The 19,774-nt window shown below is 34.1% G+C and overlaps 1 protein-coding gene across 1 annotated transcript in view; it reads right to left on the minus strand.

Moving 5' to 3' along the window:
- LOC140753019 (uncharacterized) overlaps window positions 1-10,120 on the minus strand; it is a 36,631-nt gene extending 26,511 nt beyond the window's left edge. The window contains exon 1 of the mRNA XM_073087368.1: window positions 9,977-10,120. The gene's annotated coding sequence lies outside the window, so the exon portion shown is untranslated. The remainder of the gene's footprint in view (window positions 1-9,976) is intronic.
- Window positions 10,121-19,774: the final 9,654 nt, after the last annotated feature.

The raw sequence follows: 19,774 nt of genomic DNA on the forward strand, positions 1-19,774 counted from the left end.
CCTACAGGTTGCTCCCATTTAGATTCACTTAGATAATATAATTGTTACCAATAATTCAATATAATTTCTTGTTATCACTCGGCTATAAATAATTGTAGTAAGCATTTTTAACGAATAGGTAATGCGATTAAATATGTGACAACATGAAGGTATTTTTCGAACTTTATACCTCTCTGTCATGTAGAGTTCGGTTTTCAAAACTAAAACGTCGTGCACTTTAGGTAAATACCCTCAGCAGCGCGATCGTGAAGATATTTGCAAGATATATTCAGATATGTTATTGATTAATCGTTTCAACTTAATTGCTCGCATCGAGCATCCTGTGCACGGCCCGGACTCGAATGCCAGACCCCGACTTATTGCCTGTGCATTCGGACGTTGATTAAAATCTCTCACTACATTCACACAAAGCCTTACTTTGATATATGTATAAATCTTATGAAACGTCGGCTACGACCCGACGACCTGAGTAGCTCACGGTACGAATATCGACCATATTAATTGAGGGATTAGGTACTAATCGCGGAATCAGATCGAGCAGGCCTGCCTACCACCTGTCAAGTGATATATTGGCTTTAAATAACATATCTTATTTATGTTGAATCGGAAACAAAATGTATAAAAAGGTTTTATTATAAATAATCGAGCGGAGTCGAGTGGGAGGACGACTAAATTTGTACTCAGCCTTGTAATACAACTTATTGTCGGTGCGTGTGTCTGTTGCTAGCCAGCTGTAGATAAATTGAGCCAGATAGTGTTTCTTTCTCTGTCCAATAAGCGATTGTAGCGCAACTATCGTTTGCAATAATTATTATATATTAAACGTTGTAAATATCATTATCCGTATCCAATAATCGATCGCACATTTTGTCTGTGCGCTCGTCTTTTTGTTTTCGCTGGCAAACGGCGTGGATGCCGCAAATATGAATGCACTTTTAATGCTGTTAATGAATGAATTGCCGCCTGCTATTTTATGACTTCACATTAGTTTGTGGTGATATTGCTCAAAAACATCTGCTCGTTTTTTGGCCGAAACCTACTAAATGAAGAACAGGAATTTAAACGTAGAGGACATTCTTGGTATTTATATTAGACGGCGTCATTAAAAACATCATTTTATGTAATTAATAGAAAACAGTCATCTATTCGAGATATGTCGTCCGACTGGAACAAAAAATGCAGACAGGTAGGTTATTTAAAATAAATGTACATAATGTATTACACGCAACTGAGCCACTCGGTCACAACAAAACGAATTCATTTCGATAATACAAATACGGCGATATATCAACGAACCTTCGGACGTACACCGCGGAACCATTAAAACCGTTCATATTTCAAAGCAGATCGAGTTTTCAGCTCCCGAGTCTATGACACACTCGCTAAATCTCTCGGAAGGCGGTCTGCCCGTCCATAAATTTTTATTTGGTAAATAAAAATAATGAAAATAATAAAAGCCCCTCGTTCACCGGAAACATTTGTCCCGGCGACGTCACGGGTAATCCGCCCGTTGATTTATTATTAATTAGCTGATATTATATTCTAAACTCACGCACGTCTATTTCTGAGCGACCTGTGGGTACATATAACGAGATTCTAATTAAGGGATCAAAGTTATATCTTCTTTTAATATCATGTTTTTTTTTTATTTTATTTTATGTATGATAATTACATGTATATTCTTTGAGTTATATACTTATGATGGTATATTCCAATTAAATATTGAAACGGAAAATATTTAGTGGAAAAACTCTCAGCTTCATAATATTTTAAGCAATCATGTAAGCCATGTGTTTTATGTGTATTATCACTTTAGTTTGTAGTACTTAAGTTAGGTATTTACTACTTTTTTTAGAAATTTGTTAGGAAATAATAAATAAAAATATGTTAATAAGTGCAAAAATCACTACTATTTAATCACATTCGTAAAGTAGAGTTATTTGCAAAATTATATCAATAACACTGGTAATTATTGTTAACAAATTCCATAAGTCGTAAGATTTCCTGTATAAGGTTAAGGTTCTATTACATCGTACTACGTATTTACAAAAAGTAAATAACCCGTTAATTGTATCTACATATATCCAACAAAATAAACTTTAATAAATGACATTAATTCATTGCTTTTAGTTGATGTTTCACAATCCGTAATTGTGCAATCAGGTAATTTATTACCTTACTTGTAAACGTTTGAAAATAATTAAGCTTGTATCGTATAAATCTTTCTGAATGCTATTCGCGTCTAATTAATATGGGATTTTTAAGACAAATTGCCTTTATGACCTGGTTAGACTATAGATACCCCAACAAATACTAATACGAAATGAGTACCTACATATTAATTGATTGACCATGATTAGAAGAACCCGACAGATGATGCCGCTCGTATAGTGATATCTAATTAGGGTAATTATTATAAATGTAGGTATATACAAATGAGAATAGGTAGGTATGTCTATCAAAAAGTTTCCGAGTAATAATATTCTGTGTCATAATAGACATAAAATAATTTAATTTATTTAGATATCTCTTAACAAGATTTGTATCATTGAATTTTAAGAATTTTTAATAACATGTTTTCTTTTTCAATGTAAAGTATGAAAGCACAGCGTACCACGACCTAAGCTTAGTCTCGGAGCAGACGTGCGATTTCTAACAAACCGCCTAATCGCAGCATCGTGGGTACGGACGACCGAGTGAAAGTTTTTTGTTCCACCATTATGCACCATCGGCCACTATTATGCAAGTCGCTCGTAAATCTGTCGCGCGTAATCTGTGCTTTATGACGAGTGATGCATTACTGCCATTGTCTGTGTTGTCATAAATTTTATTTTTTAGCTACCTCATAAGTAGTGTCGTTATGAAATGATTTTGAATATTTTATTGATAGAAATTTTGCATGAATTAGTAAATTTATACAACGTTTTAATTAGGCGTGAAAATGTGTAATTATTAAGTGGAAGGATTAAATACATCGATGTCGCGATATCAATAATAGTAAAAATCGGTGGACAGACTGTTGCTAGTACATCATACTTCTAATGTGTCAACAGCTGATGTCTGGTTTCAAGGGTTTGGTCATTGGTGTGATATACGTAGCTAAACTATAGTCACGACATTTTACCTAGTAGTTCACTTTGGTTTTAAAAAGTAGAACCATATTTTAAATCATCCTCATTTAGGAGACCTTTACATTATAGGTTTCACCTATGGAATGAAGAAACCATTTAATATAAGTGCATTTTATTCCCCATATTTATTGTTTTTATCGTTTACACGCAAACAAAACACACGTGACCACAACCTATTTGTGTCCCCCGGCTCACCTGGTCGCAATCCCTCATGGGTGGCGATCCCTAATTGAGAAACAATACTTTCGTACTTCCTATCCTTTCTTAGATAAACCAGAACAATCAATGAACTTACAGCCAAAATGCTTGTTTTGAAATGTAAAAGTGTGCGTTTGTGCGTAATGGCCGACCGCTATTATGCAAGTCGCTCGTAAATCTGTCGCACGTAATCTGTCCTTTATGACGAGTGATGCATTACTGTCTTTTGTTTGTCGGGACCATAAATTTTTGTTTTTTTTTCAACTGTCATACAATCTCTGAGCTGCGCTTTGGAAATAGTTTTGAATATTTAACCTGGTGATATTAATATGTATGATTTTAAACTTGAATAATTATTTGCTCATATTAAATATTTTTAATCTGTTTAATTTAATATCTCTTGCATAGAAAGTAAATACATACATGTATGGACCATGATACAAAGAGTATAGGCTTTTATAACCAATGAACCTTCAAATCGGTTGAAAACACAAACAAAATTAAAATTAAAATTATGTGAAACCCTACGTCTTGCGTAATAATAAATCTCTGTAAAATAATCACACGGAAGCCACATCAAAAAAAACAATGTATACTTTTCACTACACATACCATAATCGAGTTGTTTGGGAAATCTGTTGATATCACCCAAATGCGTAAGGTTTCAAATTTTCCGAAATTTCGACGAGGACAGCCCTATCTTCATACACACACCTAACTCTTTAGTTTATAACAAGAAAGACACGTTCATTCGTGTCATTATAACAATATAATATCTCCGAGGCAGCGCTGCGGACGGTCATAAAGAATGATTTCTTGTACTGTGTCCTGACAATGCGAAATGAATACAATTTCTAACACGCCAGTTATGTTAATATAGCCATTCAGGCGTTCATAATCCTGACGTATTTACGTTCGTTACTGCACTCGCATCGCGCTCATAAATCGTCTATCAACGTTTTTATGCAAATTAACAGAAAAGCAAAGAATGTCACTATGTAACTCTGTCTTCGGATAATTACGTACATGTTACGTATGAGTACGATCCCAAAGAAATAGCCTGACAGGAATAATACGAGTATTGAACAGGTGTTTAAAGTGATAGTGGTTTAGTGGAAGCCAGGCTGGGTTCTGACTTCTGAGGCTGGAGATCTGGGTTCTTTTTGTCTAATGTTACTAGGGGGTAGCTAACCTAAAAAGACTGGTAGAATTCTATTTTGTGTCAGAATTATTGGTCAATTTAGCATTAAAATTTGATCAGACTAGTTATAATTTAAATTAAAATATCAAAGATTACAAGACATTATTTAGAATTTTCAAACTTAAACTGGACGTTTTTATAAATTTAATTAAATATTCTATGCCCTTTACATTTTACATTGTAATGCAAGTATGTCTTTAATGATCAAGAAACTTGCAAACATTGCATGTGCCGTAATGTACAGATAGCGTAACACACATGTTATAATTAATCGCGAATTAAATCAATCACGCGTATCTTAATCAATTATTATGCTATATTAGTTAATATTTGGAATTTTCTTATAGTCTCAAATAATAATAGGCTGTGTTGTTTCAAAAAAAATAATTCGAAATGCTCTTTTAGATATATTTATAAAATATGCAATCAAATAAGTCTTTTAAAAGTGTAGCTTGAGGTAGTCTTACAGTCAGTCTGAAGATTTGTAAAATAATTTTTGAGAATTTATTCTTTACCTAACTTTCGGATCAGACCTAAATCACATTGATTGTGTCTCTGGTAGTACATGCATCACTTGTTTTAATGTCCAAGTAGAATATGAAAAACTCGCAAAATATCTTGGCCATAGTCTATGGCCAAGATATTTTTCCGCGATGACCTACATCTAGTAATAAATTTACCTATATCCCAAATTTATTATTGTTGAAGATCATTCAATCTCGCGTAAAGAGTATAAATTAATATAGAAAGCGTAACTTTCATTGACTTATAGAACACTGTCCCTTTCGAATTATCTCACAAGTATGTTACAAGGATCAATGGGGTAGGAATGTGGGGCCTCGCCGGGTGTGGACAGCGCTCCACGCCGTAAATCTGCCAACTCCAAAGACGGTAAGCACTGACGTTCTTATTTAATAGCGTCAGGTCATTCCAGGGTATAAGTAACCAATAGTCACTATCATTTATAATCTATCAGTGGTTACTAATCTGAATAGAAGGTATGGAATCAAAGTGTATTGACGTTGTGTTTTCTATGATTACAAATAAGACTGGAATGGAGATAAGACCGAAGAAAATGTGAGAGAAAAAACTATACCTCATGCATTGTACAATTTTAGTCCGAGCTATTATTTTATCGAAATGTCCAGTAAAAAAATACAATTCTATGATAAATATTAGGCTCATTCCACTTTATGAAGATCTAAGTTGCACTATATTCTAGTAAAATAAACCTACTAACCAAAACAAAAATTCCAATCCACTATAAGTAATACACCGGGCGTCAATAGCCGCGTAACCGCTACGCTCTAGGGCCGTAAATCTGTCAGCAGCGCGGGAGACGCACGCACTGGCCGCGACTGTGATGCTGGGATCTTACAGTTGGGTGTGTTCGACCTTAAACAATTTAATGAATGAGAAATGAACTTACATAGTTAAACGACACTTACCTGATATTTTTTCCCGGAGCCACTAGGTAGGTAATAGACAATTTTTGAATTTGTTAAAGAAGTGAATTCCAATTTAAAGTACAGTACAGTTTCAAAACTAAAATAGTTATGTCGACTAAGCTTTTCTATGTAGGTATTTATGTCGACCATTTTGTTTTTAGACTGAAATGATTTCCCTAATCGACCAAGATATTGTATTTTATGTTGCTACCTAGAGTAGATTTATAAATAGTATGTAAGTAGTTTAATAATAAAAATAATTAAGTACTTTTGTAAGTCAGTGTTTGCAGAGAACCAGATATGTATTAGCTAAGTACTTTAAACAGATAAATATTTCTCTCCTTACAACATATAAGTGACAATTCTTTAGTGAAGACCATTAAATGCGTAACCAAGTTCGCAGGGCTGTAAATCTGTCAAGACGGCGCGCCAACACCAGCTCTGTGAGGCTCTGTGACGGTTAGGTATATCGTATAACAATTCGTTTAGATAATGTAAGTAATCCATATCTTCATACATAAATGTATATTTTAGTAAATCGAAGTAAAAAACAAGCGTCCAATCCTGATGGTAAGTGGTCACTGTCACCAATGCAAATTTGTAATCAATGGCAAATAGGATTTCAATCCTAAATGTAGTAAGTCGCAGTTACCTTTCAGAAATTACTTCTTTTATTTTTTTTAAATACAGTATAGTTCTGCTGTTATTAGTTACCTATCAACGTGATCCCTCAGAATCGAAACACGAATTGGTATGATACGAGTAATTTGGTATGGTATTGTAACAATCTATATTTTGACATACTTATTTTCTGATTTAAAGATATATTTTTGTTAGATATATTTGCTACACATATTGGCAGAGGAAGGTATTGTAATGGATTAATCGCGGCAATTCTTAATCTATTACTGTGATTAATTTATCAGCATAAATAACCGCATAGAAGGTCAAGGTTAGGCTAGCTTCGAAGAAGCTTGTTTTGATACTTCAATGACTACATTTACTTTATATAAACGTATAATTTATTTTCAAAGTGGTTAGGTACTAGATATCGTTAGGGAAGATTGCCAAAATTAGGTGCGAAAATATTGAGGATGTGAAAATTATAAGCCAGTTAAAAAAATTACTTTCTCACTTTTTTTACAATAAATTAAGAAAAGATACTAACATCTCAATTTTGTCTATCCTTAATGTAGAATTTGTAAAGAATGCCGTTCCAACTCCGACCAGGGAGCCACGCATGTCATAAATCTGTCATGTGGTTCTTTTGTGCTTAACCTTAACCCAGTGACATTCTTGTTTAAGCTGTAATACATAGATACGTACTACATCTAAAAAGTACTCGTAGTAGTAGTACGTAGGAATAGTCAAAGGTTGGTAAGTAGGTAAATGCACAAACATATCTACCTAATTAGGTAAATACGAGTACAAAAGTACATACATTTTAGAAATTGGAATAGGCTGATTTTTTTAGGCTTATGATTTTTGTTAGACCTTTTGTGGTTCCACACCGGAGACACCACCGTCACACATATTTCTGAGTCACAACAGCAATGTTAAGCGCTGTTGTTTCCGTTCTAAAGGGTATGGTGAGGGAGAGATACTTATCCGAGGCGTGCCAGCTAAATCCTGATGGTGGAACGCAGGTAGGAATCTAATCTTATCTGGGTTTGAATATAGATGTCCATGGACAGCAGTAGCCATTTGCCGACCATCAGGTGGACGGTACTCTTTTGCTATTTTAAGAAAATAAGGCATAGGGAGGTACTTCATTTTGCGTTAATGCATTTCTAGTAAAATGTATTCACTTTTGTCGACAGAACTGTGAAAGAAGTCAAAAAACGAATAATTGACGAAATGGTCTTAAATTTTCCGGTATGTATATGTATTATAGAAAAGTGTGGTAGATTTGGTCGTATCATTTTATTTATTTGGCCTTATTCAGTACAGAGTATCAAGTGAATGCGGCCCCGATGCAATAAATCTGCCAAAGGGCCCCTCCAAGAACGCTTCATTTTTTCACTACATTAAAAAGTTTGTGCGTATTGAGTATTGACTTCTACTGAATTGAAATATAGATATTTTGGAATATTGTCTGCTTCTATTAAGTAGGTATTAAAGTAAAAAAAAACTATTTTTTAAGTTTTACCTAAGTAGGAATTCTTGTCTTACGTATGAGTTCCCATCCGGTTCGAATCCCAAGCACGCACCTGTTTTTTCAAAGTTATGTGCGAATTAGTAATAATTTGTCGCTTGCTACTCACCTTTCCTACACATGAGTTCTAAAGTATGTGTTATGGGGCATTTTTTTTTCAGAGAGGAGGACTCTTGAGACAGTACTTAATAGGTTGACGAGAAATGGGAATTATTAAAAAGGCAGTCAAAAATAACAATAATTACAAAACATCGGTATGTATTTAAATGCTATTGTCTATTTTTGGTACCTATTGGTAATAGTTACGAAGGTATGTTCTAGAACGCTAAGTTTTAAGTTCATTGCGATCGAGACCTAAGCTTCGTATGTAGCGGTCAAAAGGATTAACCTTTCTTTGTTCGAAGAGATTTTAGAATAACAAGATGAGACAGAACGTAGATAAATATTTTCTCAATAGGTATAGGCAGGTATTTCTGTATTTTTATTTAGGCTAGAACACAAAGTGCCTATTGCAGTTTGAATGAGCTCTTCGACAGATAATACTTACTAATGAATTTGAGCTTAGTTAAAATATTTTAACGCCACGGTATTCTTAAAATTTGGCATAGGCTTTTCTTTAGGCACCTACCTAGTAGGTACCTACCTACATAGTGATGTAGTACCTACTACCTAGGTTCATAATTAAGTAATTACGAACCTAGGTAGTAGGTGTAGGTAATTAAGTAATTACGAACCTAGGTAGGGTACCCATTTAGGTACATTACCTACATGGTTCGTATTTACTTAATTACGAACCATGTAGGTAATGTACCTAAATAGGTAACTATTTATAATGACATGCCTACAATAAGGTGCAGGCTAAGTACAAATACGACTAATAGAATGAAGGTAAAAAATATTTAACGTTGCTCAAAATAATATTTTTTAATAAGGTATCTGCAAATATAATCTTAAATTCAAAATCTTAATTACCTCACAATTTTTATTCTTACTTAAGTTGAATAAGAATAAAACATTTTATTTCTTGTATGTCAAAGTTCTATTTTATTTTTCAGAGATTATAAAGTAAAATGAAGTGAGCGAAATGAGAGAAATGAAGAACTAAGCGGGAAAAATACTACGAAATTGAAAGTAATGTGACTAAAATATTAGATATACATCTTCATAACATTTATAAAGATTTAGAAGCTAACAACTACAAAATGTCGTGCAAAGCTCGAAATAAATACGTCTTTATAAAAAAACACCTGAGTAATGAAAATGAAGGTAGATTGGCAGGTAATAAAATTCAAGATAAAGCATAAAAAAATTATCGGAACCGGTACCCATTCGGAAACTCCATTAAAAATGCTATGGAAAATTTCTTACATGTAATTTATTGTCCAAACACCTTTAGTTAATCAGGTGTAAAATAAATTAACAAGTCAACAACTAACAAATACATTTCAACAAAAGCAAACTCTTCAATTATTATCGCAATGACAAGTCTAGTGTGGCAGTTAGCAAACTCCGCCCCCGACGCTAGCGCCATCTGTTAACGCTCACACAAAAACCACATGCATCCAAACATTTTGAGGTTATGTATGATAAATGAGAAAAATATATCCATAAATAAACCTCGTCGGCTAACTTCACATAGATAACTGAATGAAATATTTTTTGTCGATCGAAGGGTGTGTTTATTTCAGTTTGGATCAGTCGACAAGTTGCACAGGACACTTACAAGTACAGACGGCTTGTCAACAACTCACAATGTATCTGGAAACAATTGTGGCTTAGTGCTAACGGAATCTACGTTAACAATAGGATAATACGTAAGATAAAGAATAAGAAAATGACTTACCTCTCCGTATTAGGGCACAATTGCAAATAAAATATTAATTAAAATGCACGTTGTAGTCGATTGTGACTCAGTTCACATTGTCGCGCATAGAGCGAGCCGAACTTAGCCGAAGTTGTTCGAGGCCCGTCCCTCGGGTCCGCCCCCGGCGCGTGACGGATCGCAATGACAGCAGACGCGCGAGACGCGTCGCATGTTTTGTACGCGTGGTGAGACTCGCGGAAACCGCGCGCTCCACGCGAATTTCGAAAACCGAACCCAATGATTTCGACTGTCGCACAACATAGAACTGATGAACTTGGCTGTATACGAGCATGCTTATGCACCATATCAATGATAAAAACTTTATAAAGTAAAAAATTGACAGCTTAAGTATTTGCCGCGCAATTTTGACGGCTTAAAAACTAGTTTTTATAAAGTGAAAACTTGTGTATCTGTGGTTGAGATTGGATATTTTTATAAAGGTTGTTGTGTGCCTTGATTTCGTTGTTTGTGCTATATTGAGGAGTAAATAAATTATTGGGAATAAAGCAATAAGAAGGTGGGTGACAGGGCTGTAACCGGTCTTCGAAGAGATTTAAATCGTCGAGCAGGTAAGTCGGACAATGGGCATGGGGGCACGATTCGCTTAATTAAACATGATAAATAAAAACAACATGAGCGCACTGCCCATCGGACATCCAAGATCGCCAAGATGTTTTTACTTTTTTTGTGATCGTACACACGTTTTCTGCTACTGGGATAGCTACATTACAATAGAATTACTTTAGCATAATTTATTATTATTAATATTTTATAATTTAACACACCATAGGATTTCTTTTTAAAGTAATTTCAATAATTCTCAAAAAATGTTTTACAAACCCATAAGATCTTTTCTTAGTAGGCACTTTAAAATTGTTAAAAATCCACCTATGATTACACTATGAAAAAAAAAATTTCTCTCACTCAGATATATCGTAATAAGTTGTTTATTCGCCAATATGCCAAAATTAATATTCTGTTAATACGTTTTTCTAGTAATTCACCTCGGTTATCTTACATTTATTTCTTATAGTCGCGTGTTTTCATATCGCTAGCAGTATTTAACAAGTCTTGCAATTTATCAAGCTTTATGTAAATAAACCTTACTTCCTTCGTTTATCATTTTTATTTTATTAAATGAATATTTATCATGTTAAGCCTTCAGCGCAATTAAGATAACGCTTTTTATTCAAACAGTTCTCGACTTACTTTAATACACCTTGTCAATAGATGGCGTTGCGTGTATCAAAACGAATGGAACAAAAGTTAGAGATGTAGGATATTAAACGGTAAGTTTTATTATCAGTACATTTACTGTTCAAAATATACGTATTTTATAACATTAAACTCTATTTAATATTAAAAATACTTTTTCAAAACTTTACAATTACTTTCAAATTAAATTTATGTCTGTTATCCAATTTTATCAAAACTGTCCATATTTCCTAATGATTAATCATAAATAATACCCCATTCGTTATCCAAATGCTAATTGCACAGTAATAAGTAACTAATTGTGTTTCCGACAGGTTCGAGATTATCGTGATTGACCCTTTTGAACTTCTTCGAGATTGACTAGCAAAAGTTACCGCAGCCTATTAACGCTTTACAATTATCTAATTTATTATACGGACGCAAGCAATGCATTTGTCATATTATTAACTTCTTATGAAATTATTAAAAACTTTTCAAGATGAATAGTTTTGCACCTTGACGCTAGATGGCGCTGGTATGAAGTTTGTGGACTGAAAAGTGAAGATGTCCGAATAAATATTGTACGGCATATAATGGTCACCGTCCTTATGCTTTTTATATTCATTCGTTTATTTACTGTAACTTAATGAGAATCAGAAAGTGTAATCGTAGTGGCAAATTTAACGAGGTAGTGTTTAGTAAATTGGAGTCTCTAATCAAATACTGGACTATTATCGCAATACTTTGTTTTGTGTACAAACAGTTGTAATGTTCTTGTTTTTTTTATTTGAAAGATTATGGCAGTGTATATTTTGATATGTAAATTTATGTGGTATCTATCAAATAATGTAATTAATCTTACCAACTTAGTCAATGGAAATAAATTCATGTGATATCTTAACATAAGAGTGTGTGATGTTGTCGAAGTCCTCGGAATTAAGCTTAAGCAGAATACCAGAATACAGAATACAGAATACAATCTATCAATACAGGGTCCAACCAATACCAATACAGAGTCACATAACAAGATACATAGTTCGTAATAGTTACAGCGGTGGTAACGCCGAATACGAACCTTAAAGAGTTCTATCTTCTCCTTTTTTACAGCCACTTCACCTTCACTTCTTGATATTAGAAATTGCTATGATATCCATCATTTGACATTGATAAATGTTTATGAGTTAACCAATCTGGATAATCAATAAGTTCTACGAGTACCTTTCTAGTTAGGTATGTACAATAGTTAGAAAAATGGGAATAACACGGTATAACGAGCCAAGTGACCAAAGTGTCTTAACAATTAAATTTTGCACAAGAGAATAAAAACACAGTATAAAGCAAAAATCATCGACAGATAAATATTGACGAAAGCAAAACTTTTTTTAAATGTTTCTATAAATCAAATGAACTGAAATATATTGAACTGAAATTGTCAGTTACAATATTTTTTCTTAAACTACTACCGGATCAGAACGCGACCTTAACTTAGAAGATCCGGTTAGAAACTCAGTGTGTTTGTCCCTTTTTTATATGTTAGTTACACGGCTTGCAGTTTAAAAAATACAAATTTGAAGAAGAAATAATATAACTTGATTCACTCCTATACAAAGTAATGACAACATTGAGTGGTTAGGCTGATGCCTAGTTACCTATCATTTCGAAATGCCGTTTCGAAAGTACAATCTGAAAATTCTACAGTATTCCTTTTCCCGCCATAGGTGTTTAAGTGGACATATAATAATAATATTATCTGTTGCCCCATGGTTGCCATTTAAAACGCCCAAGCATCCAGACAGTAAACTACAATTTAGTAGTAGTAGAAGAGTATGCGCCGCTAAGCTAAGCTAAGGACTAAGCGGGAACGCCTCGGAAAAGTATGTAAAGTACATCCTTAAAAACCAGAACACAGCATCAATTAACACTGCTGTTATAAGGCAGAAATAGGTGTGGCGGTGGTGCCGCCAGAGTCGAACCACAAAGAGGTTCTACCACCTTCAATGTAGTAAAGTGATTAACTGTAGCAGTGTAACTATGTTTTCAATTGCAAATTTAATCATATTTTTGTCTACTTTGTTTAATGACGCACCTAACCATATAATGAACCTACCTTTGAGTGGCAAATACATTTAATAATCATAATGAAATTCCAGCCAACGGCCGTCAAATGTTGCCAGCAGCGAAAACATCGCGATCCCGTCCCCAATCTAACTTGGCTCGTTGTCGCTCCGTTAGTGTTGCCTGATGTAGCCTTCATCCCATCACTGGCAAAGTTTTAATGAATTGGCATGAACGCTATTTTGTTACGCTTGTTTGGTCCGCCTCTGCATTTTTGATGAACAAGAAAACTTGTATTGCCTTGAAACGCACTTGGAAATGCTATTTTGACTTAATCGACTACTGAAATGCTAGATTTATTTTTTGAATGTTTTTTAACTATTTAACGAATCAAAGTTGAAAGGATGTAAAAGACCTGATTTTCAATAAATATTTTTCGTCACTTGCTCAAACAATGTAGGAAAAAGTCAAGAAGATAATAATCAACGTGTTTAAAATATTTTCATGATATTATAGAAGGCACGTTTAGTCAATTTAGTCGCAGTTGGTTAACATGGTAGATCATAGCTTAAACCCTTCTGATTTTGAGTAACTCAGCAGTGTTTTAGTAATGGGTTGATTCCATCGATATACTACTAAATTTGGTTGATTCCAATATATAGTAACGGCTGTGAACTTCACCTGACGAAAATTGACTGCAGCAGATAGGTATAGGTATGTAACGAAATTCTAAAATTTTCTATTTCCGAATCGAATACTGCTATATAACCTAATTCTAGAGACAACTATTTACCAAAAATATCTGTTTATCTGTATAAACGTGACTATAATCAATTCTCGATACGAGATTCGCCGTGACTGATTTGTGCAATGACAGAGTGACACCGTGACACCTATATCTATCGACAGTTGACTGACTTGACGAATGTTTGACGTGATAAGGCCGCTTATCACATACAACATATTCGCTATCACTTCGCATACGTTTAAATACCCAGTTATGCTATTACCGATGTCTTAATTTCTAGGCATTTCTGATGATTAAAAAAAATTACAAATTAAATGGAAATAATCTGATATCTAAATCGTAATAGAAATTAAATATCACTTGCTAAAACGGCGAAGGAAAACATCGTGAGAAAACCTGCATACCCGAGAGATTTATAAAAAAAAATCGCAAAGGTATGTGAAGTCTACCAATACGCACTTGACCAGCGCGATGGCCTATGGCCTAATCCTTCTCATTGTGAGAGGAGACCCGTGCCCAGCAGTGGGACAATAATGGGTTGATGATGAATCTGATATCTAACATTGTGTGTCTATGTTTTTTTTTTTCAAAATTTACAAACTTTTTTTCAAAATACCTAAGTAACTTATTCTAAGACTTATAAATAAACTTTCAGTTAAACAGTAATAAATAAAATTTCAGTTTAATATATAAGTCTAAGTCTTAAGTCTTAAGGTCGTTTTGATTCTCTTTTCAACGATTAATATATTAATTTTCCTTACTGATTGGCATACAAAACAACATACAAACATATGCCCAAATTTATCTATAATATTAATATGTAGATCTAAATATGTTTTATCAGTGTGTTATCAGGACAAGTATTTGCTATCGGGAAGATTCGCCGCGTTCGAAAGGTCGGTGTAGACAGTTTGACACAATGTCATCTACGCTTTGGAATTAATGGAATTTATAAAGATATTCGCATTGCTAATCTGCATCTATATCTTGATACTTATTTATGTAGATTAGCATGTCATCTAGTTTCAATGATTCTATCATTTATCCTTACTTTTGAAGTTACACCTATGACACGACATCATCCAATCAATGTTTGTTGACCTGAGAACCTGTACCTGAGGACAATGCGGACCCTTTATACTAAAACAAAATAGTACTAAACTAGTGTTACAGGGGAACAATATGTTCCTATTTCTTACCTATACGTATACCGTATACCTTTGCAGTAGAATCACAATGAACTTCTACCACCCTTATATTTATAATTTAAAGAAAGTTAATAATACTGTGATTATTTAAGGACTTCAATGCAACTATACTGAAATTGAAATTTTGAACGATATACAAATTTATTTGCCAACTTCCATCCAAAACAACAAAGATATTCTAAAATATTAAGGGCCCTTCAAACTTCACACGGCAGTATTGGGAAACATAATGAAAACTGAACGCGTCTGCGTTTCTAATTAGGGGTAGTATTGAGGCCGGGCGGCTTACACGCGTTTTGGCCTGTTTCGCCCTATTACAGGGCTATTATACCCCTTTGAGAGAAGCTGGCCTAGGACTGGGGTGACCATGTTTGTTATTTTTTAAGACGTAATAAGTTTAGAAAGTCTTGGTATTTATGAGTTTACGTTTAAAATCGAGTACCTAAAGGAATTGAATTGAATTGGATCTAAAAGATCTTGAGACGCGAAAACTTCTTAATCTTTATATTTAGCTAAAGATTGATATAGGAGATTTTTACATTTGCTTATTTTGACTTTTTTGCGTATTGTATTAGTATACGTAACCGTGCTAACAATATTAGCAATATTATGAAATATGCCAGGTCACAAACTCTCTGAACTATGTCTAGCCGTGGGACATAAATGAGGGTAAAACCCACGTAGGTCTTAAAGTAGTTAATTAAATCGCACTTCGTATTGTTCTTCTAATTTTCATCTTAACTTTATGTCTATTAATTTAATTTTTAAAAATAACACGTTTACATCTATATACTTATATTAGACCATATAATCAATAATTGGGACATTCCTCAAAAACCTAGCAAGCATGGCCATTCGTTTGGTAACCTACTGGTCTATTTATGTGCAGCAATAATATGGGCCCTAGCGCTCCCGATGTTTGCATAATGTCCGCGATATTTCGGCGAGTGGGTCACAGTGGTGCTAGGCGGCGGTTACAGTTTCAATTGCTAGATACTAATGCTTTAGTTAATTTGAACGTGCTCGGTAATTGGTTGATTATAATGTTATCATTTGCCTTTTTGAACTTACTCGTAAGAGCAATTTGATATATGAATTTTAAGGTTAACACAAAATTTGAAGGACTTCAGAAACTCTTTTGTAAAAAATATAAAAAGATATAAAAATCTCTAATAGAAAAGTCAGTGTCTACTTTTCTCTAGTTACAATATTGTTATGTCCGAAGTAGAAACATATTTAATGCTACAGGTAAGTTAATATTATTGCAACATGAATATTTTCCAATAAAAGACGGCGTTTGTATGTTTTTGTACCTAATTACCAATGTTGTTCGTAAAATTGAAAGAGTTATAATACGTTCTTGCTAATATTGCAAAATTGTTTTGCATGTTCGCAGTGTAGTTACAAGTAGACTTCCTACAATTATACAAAACATGTTGATAATCTTTATGACTTACAATTTCGCAAATACGAAACGAATAAAAGTCGTAGCATTACCGGCTAATAATGCTTTCGTAAAATCGATCGTTTCTATAATTCTTGATTTATAACATGGCTATTTAGTATGGACTGAACAATACTAAGTAGATATCGACGGACATTTTGTAAGTTCACGTGTGTAGTTAAAAATATCTTGTGTAATTTGGTCCCTATCGAGGCTATTAAGAGGCAGTTTATTATAATGACCACCGCACAGCGAGATTTAATCGACGAGCGGACCAATAGTCGTCCGCCCGCGATGACAGATAGGAGCGAAATGCGTTTAAAATTTTAACCCTTACCTGAAAAAGGAGCGACGTCTTTATACGTCATATTAAAATATATAGGTGAATATGAACTTGATAACAATGGTAATATTCATAATACAGTAGACATAATATGATAAGACCTTCAAAGTCAAACAACATTAAGTGTTCACTGATGCCCACGAATCGGTATCTGCAATCAACTTCAAAGAGAATAAACGCAATAATTATGATTTCGTCTGACAAATGGACAAAATTACGAATACGAATAGGGCCCAAAACAAGTTGATATTATGCAGTATTGTGAAAATCTCCGAATTAAGTATAATTTTGCATAATACCTTAAATAATCATGGTCAACCCATTATTTATTTTAATTTTATAAATAGATACGTACCTGTAGGTCTGTTCCTAATTTTATATGACGATACCTGATTTGTGAATTGTCCAAATGATACGATTGTTGGTAGTATTTATTATACTATTTAGCTACTTCATTGATTAGTTAACACTAACCCCAAATTACTTGAATGTCTTTAACCGTTATGTTTATAATCGTTAGCAAATAAATTAATAAATAAAATGATTTGTATTTTTTGATAAAATAATAAGTACTATTTCCGGCATTACGACATATTTTTGTATCGACGTATATATCCGACGTTCGCTCGTAAAGGGTTAAACTTGCTCCGTGCGTGCATCGGACATTGCGGAGAATTCCGTAATGAGCAGGTGAGCTGCATATCGCGACATGCGTGTCAACTTAGTGTCTCCGACGCTGAGGCGAAATAATTAGCTGCCGTTTTGTTTTTCTGCATTGTGTCTTGTGTCCGTGTCTGTGTCTGTACGTACGCTTGCAGCTGGACACACTCGCTTAAATAATATGCAGTCTCGCGTTAGCTCTCAATCTACAGTTAATCTTAATGAAACTTAATATCTAGTAAGTAAAACTTTAACATGGATTTGACAGACGAAGCACAGCTTAACCCGGCGGCTGTTAAACATAATTTTTGACACAGGACTTCTTATTTCAATTTAAAGAGATTGAAAATAAACTTCCAACCAGACTAAATAGGATGCCTACCTCTTATTACAAAATTAAAAAAAAATCCGTTGATTTCGCATTGTACGAAAATTTCAAGAGTGAAAGCAATAAAAGTCTTAATCAAATCACTATTTAAGCTACCGTTAAACATAATAGTTTGCACGATTTCAGTTTCCGTAGACTTTTATGGTAAGTAAAAGTTATACATTTCATGAAGTGCTTAGTACTTAATTATAAAGCAGTATATAAATCCTAATTACATATAAGACACATTTGCGTATTGAGTCCTCTACGAGTACATACGGTAAAAAGTATTTCCAATCGTCACCATTAAAAACGTACACAAATTGAAATACACCTCTGCCCTTTCCTACTCCGTCTCTTTCTACTTCAAAGCGCAATAAACCTTTAGTTCCATAATTAAATGCCTTACCTATCCAACAAAGGTGTGGAAACCTTTTTCTCGCCACATTCGACAACGTTGCTATATAGCAGGAATCCTTAGAACACAAGACTCGTACAAACCGATCGGTAGTCCCTTAGTATTAGCGTATGTGGACACAAAGCGAAAACAGAAACAAAAAAGGTCCAGCAAAAAATGTCTGCCGCCGCGCTATCTACAGCTCGCGATCCTGTCTCAAATAATGGCACACAGGGAGATGTGGAGATGGCTTAATTTGAAATTAGTTAAATACGTTAAATGTATAATTTAATTTTAAAACACAATATCTGTAGGCATGACTAAATAATAATATCCCTGTAATTGATTTTACTTATACCTACCTAAATTAACCTATTTGACATTTGCACGTCCGTTAATTTATGCGATTTATTACGCGAACTATTTATTGACTATACAGTTCTTGACGTGTATTATTTCTAATTGAAACTTTTCATGACTATTCTTAACATCTACCTGTTTATGTACTAGTAAATACATACTTGGTATAGGTACAACAGGATCCATGAGTATTTTCTCAGAAAAAGAACGATTATTGGTTTTCCTCACTATATTTTCACCGTAATGTTACCTGCATTAGGTGGTAGGTGTGGTAGGTGTAGTACTGTGATATCTTGTGAAATATTTACACATGCTGACCTTTCTTGAAACGTTATTTAACTTTTATTTCTATTACAAACACCCCAAAGCGGAACCCTAATACGCAGGAAGCATTATTAATTAACTAAATAAATTATTTTTGTTCAAGCCGACTCCACGTATCTCCTGTCCCCAGGTCGGCCGACCCAATAGAGCACCCTGCGTCCGCAGCCACGTAAATCTACATCAACACGCTGTCCCCTTCGTTTTGTTCTCATTCACTTAAGGTTCCCTCCCCGCGAGCCTTATTAAGGCATGCTGAATGACGGAGCCATCGGATAACTTTGAATATACATCACCGCGGATCGCCCGTGATATATACTGGGCCGTATTGTTCGGTCGAGATGCGATGATAGTTTCGGAATTTGAAAAACAACGACCTGTGAGATACTTCTGAGTAGAGCACTGGAAAGTTTGGGTGGATTTGGAAACAAAGTGTCGATTATGCGATACTTTGTTATGTCAAACGACATTTTGTTGTGTCGAACGTATGATATTATGTCGTTCGATAGACTATATTCAACAGAGCCTGTGCTAGTTTTTTTTTATTAATTAACTTAGGTGTTTCAAAAAAAGAAATACAATATACGAGTATTTACAAGTCATCGAGATTGAGAGTCTGATCGAAGATTTGACTTTTAAAATTGCAATTTTTAAAACGTAGGTATATGTCTTGTGTGCAG

This window comes from Epargyreus clarus, unplaced genomic scaffold, assembly GCF_041222505.1.
Source record: "Epargyreus clarus isolate Ecla_fem2 unplaced genomic scaffold, WU_Ecla_fem_2.2 ptg000026l, whole genome shotgun sequence".
NCBI lineage: Eukaryota > Metazoa > Arthropoda > Insecta > Lepidoptera > Hesperiidae > Epargyreus > Epargyreus clarus.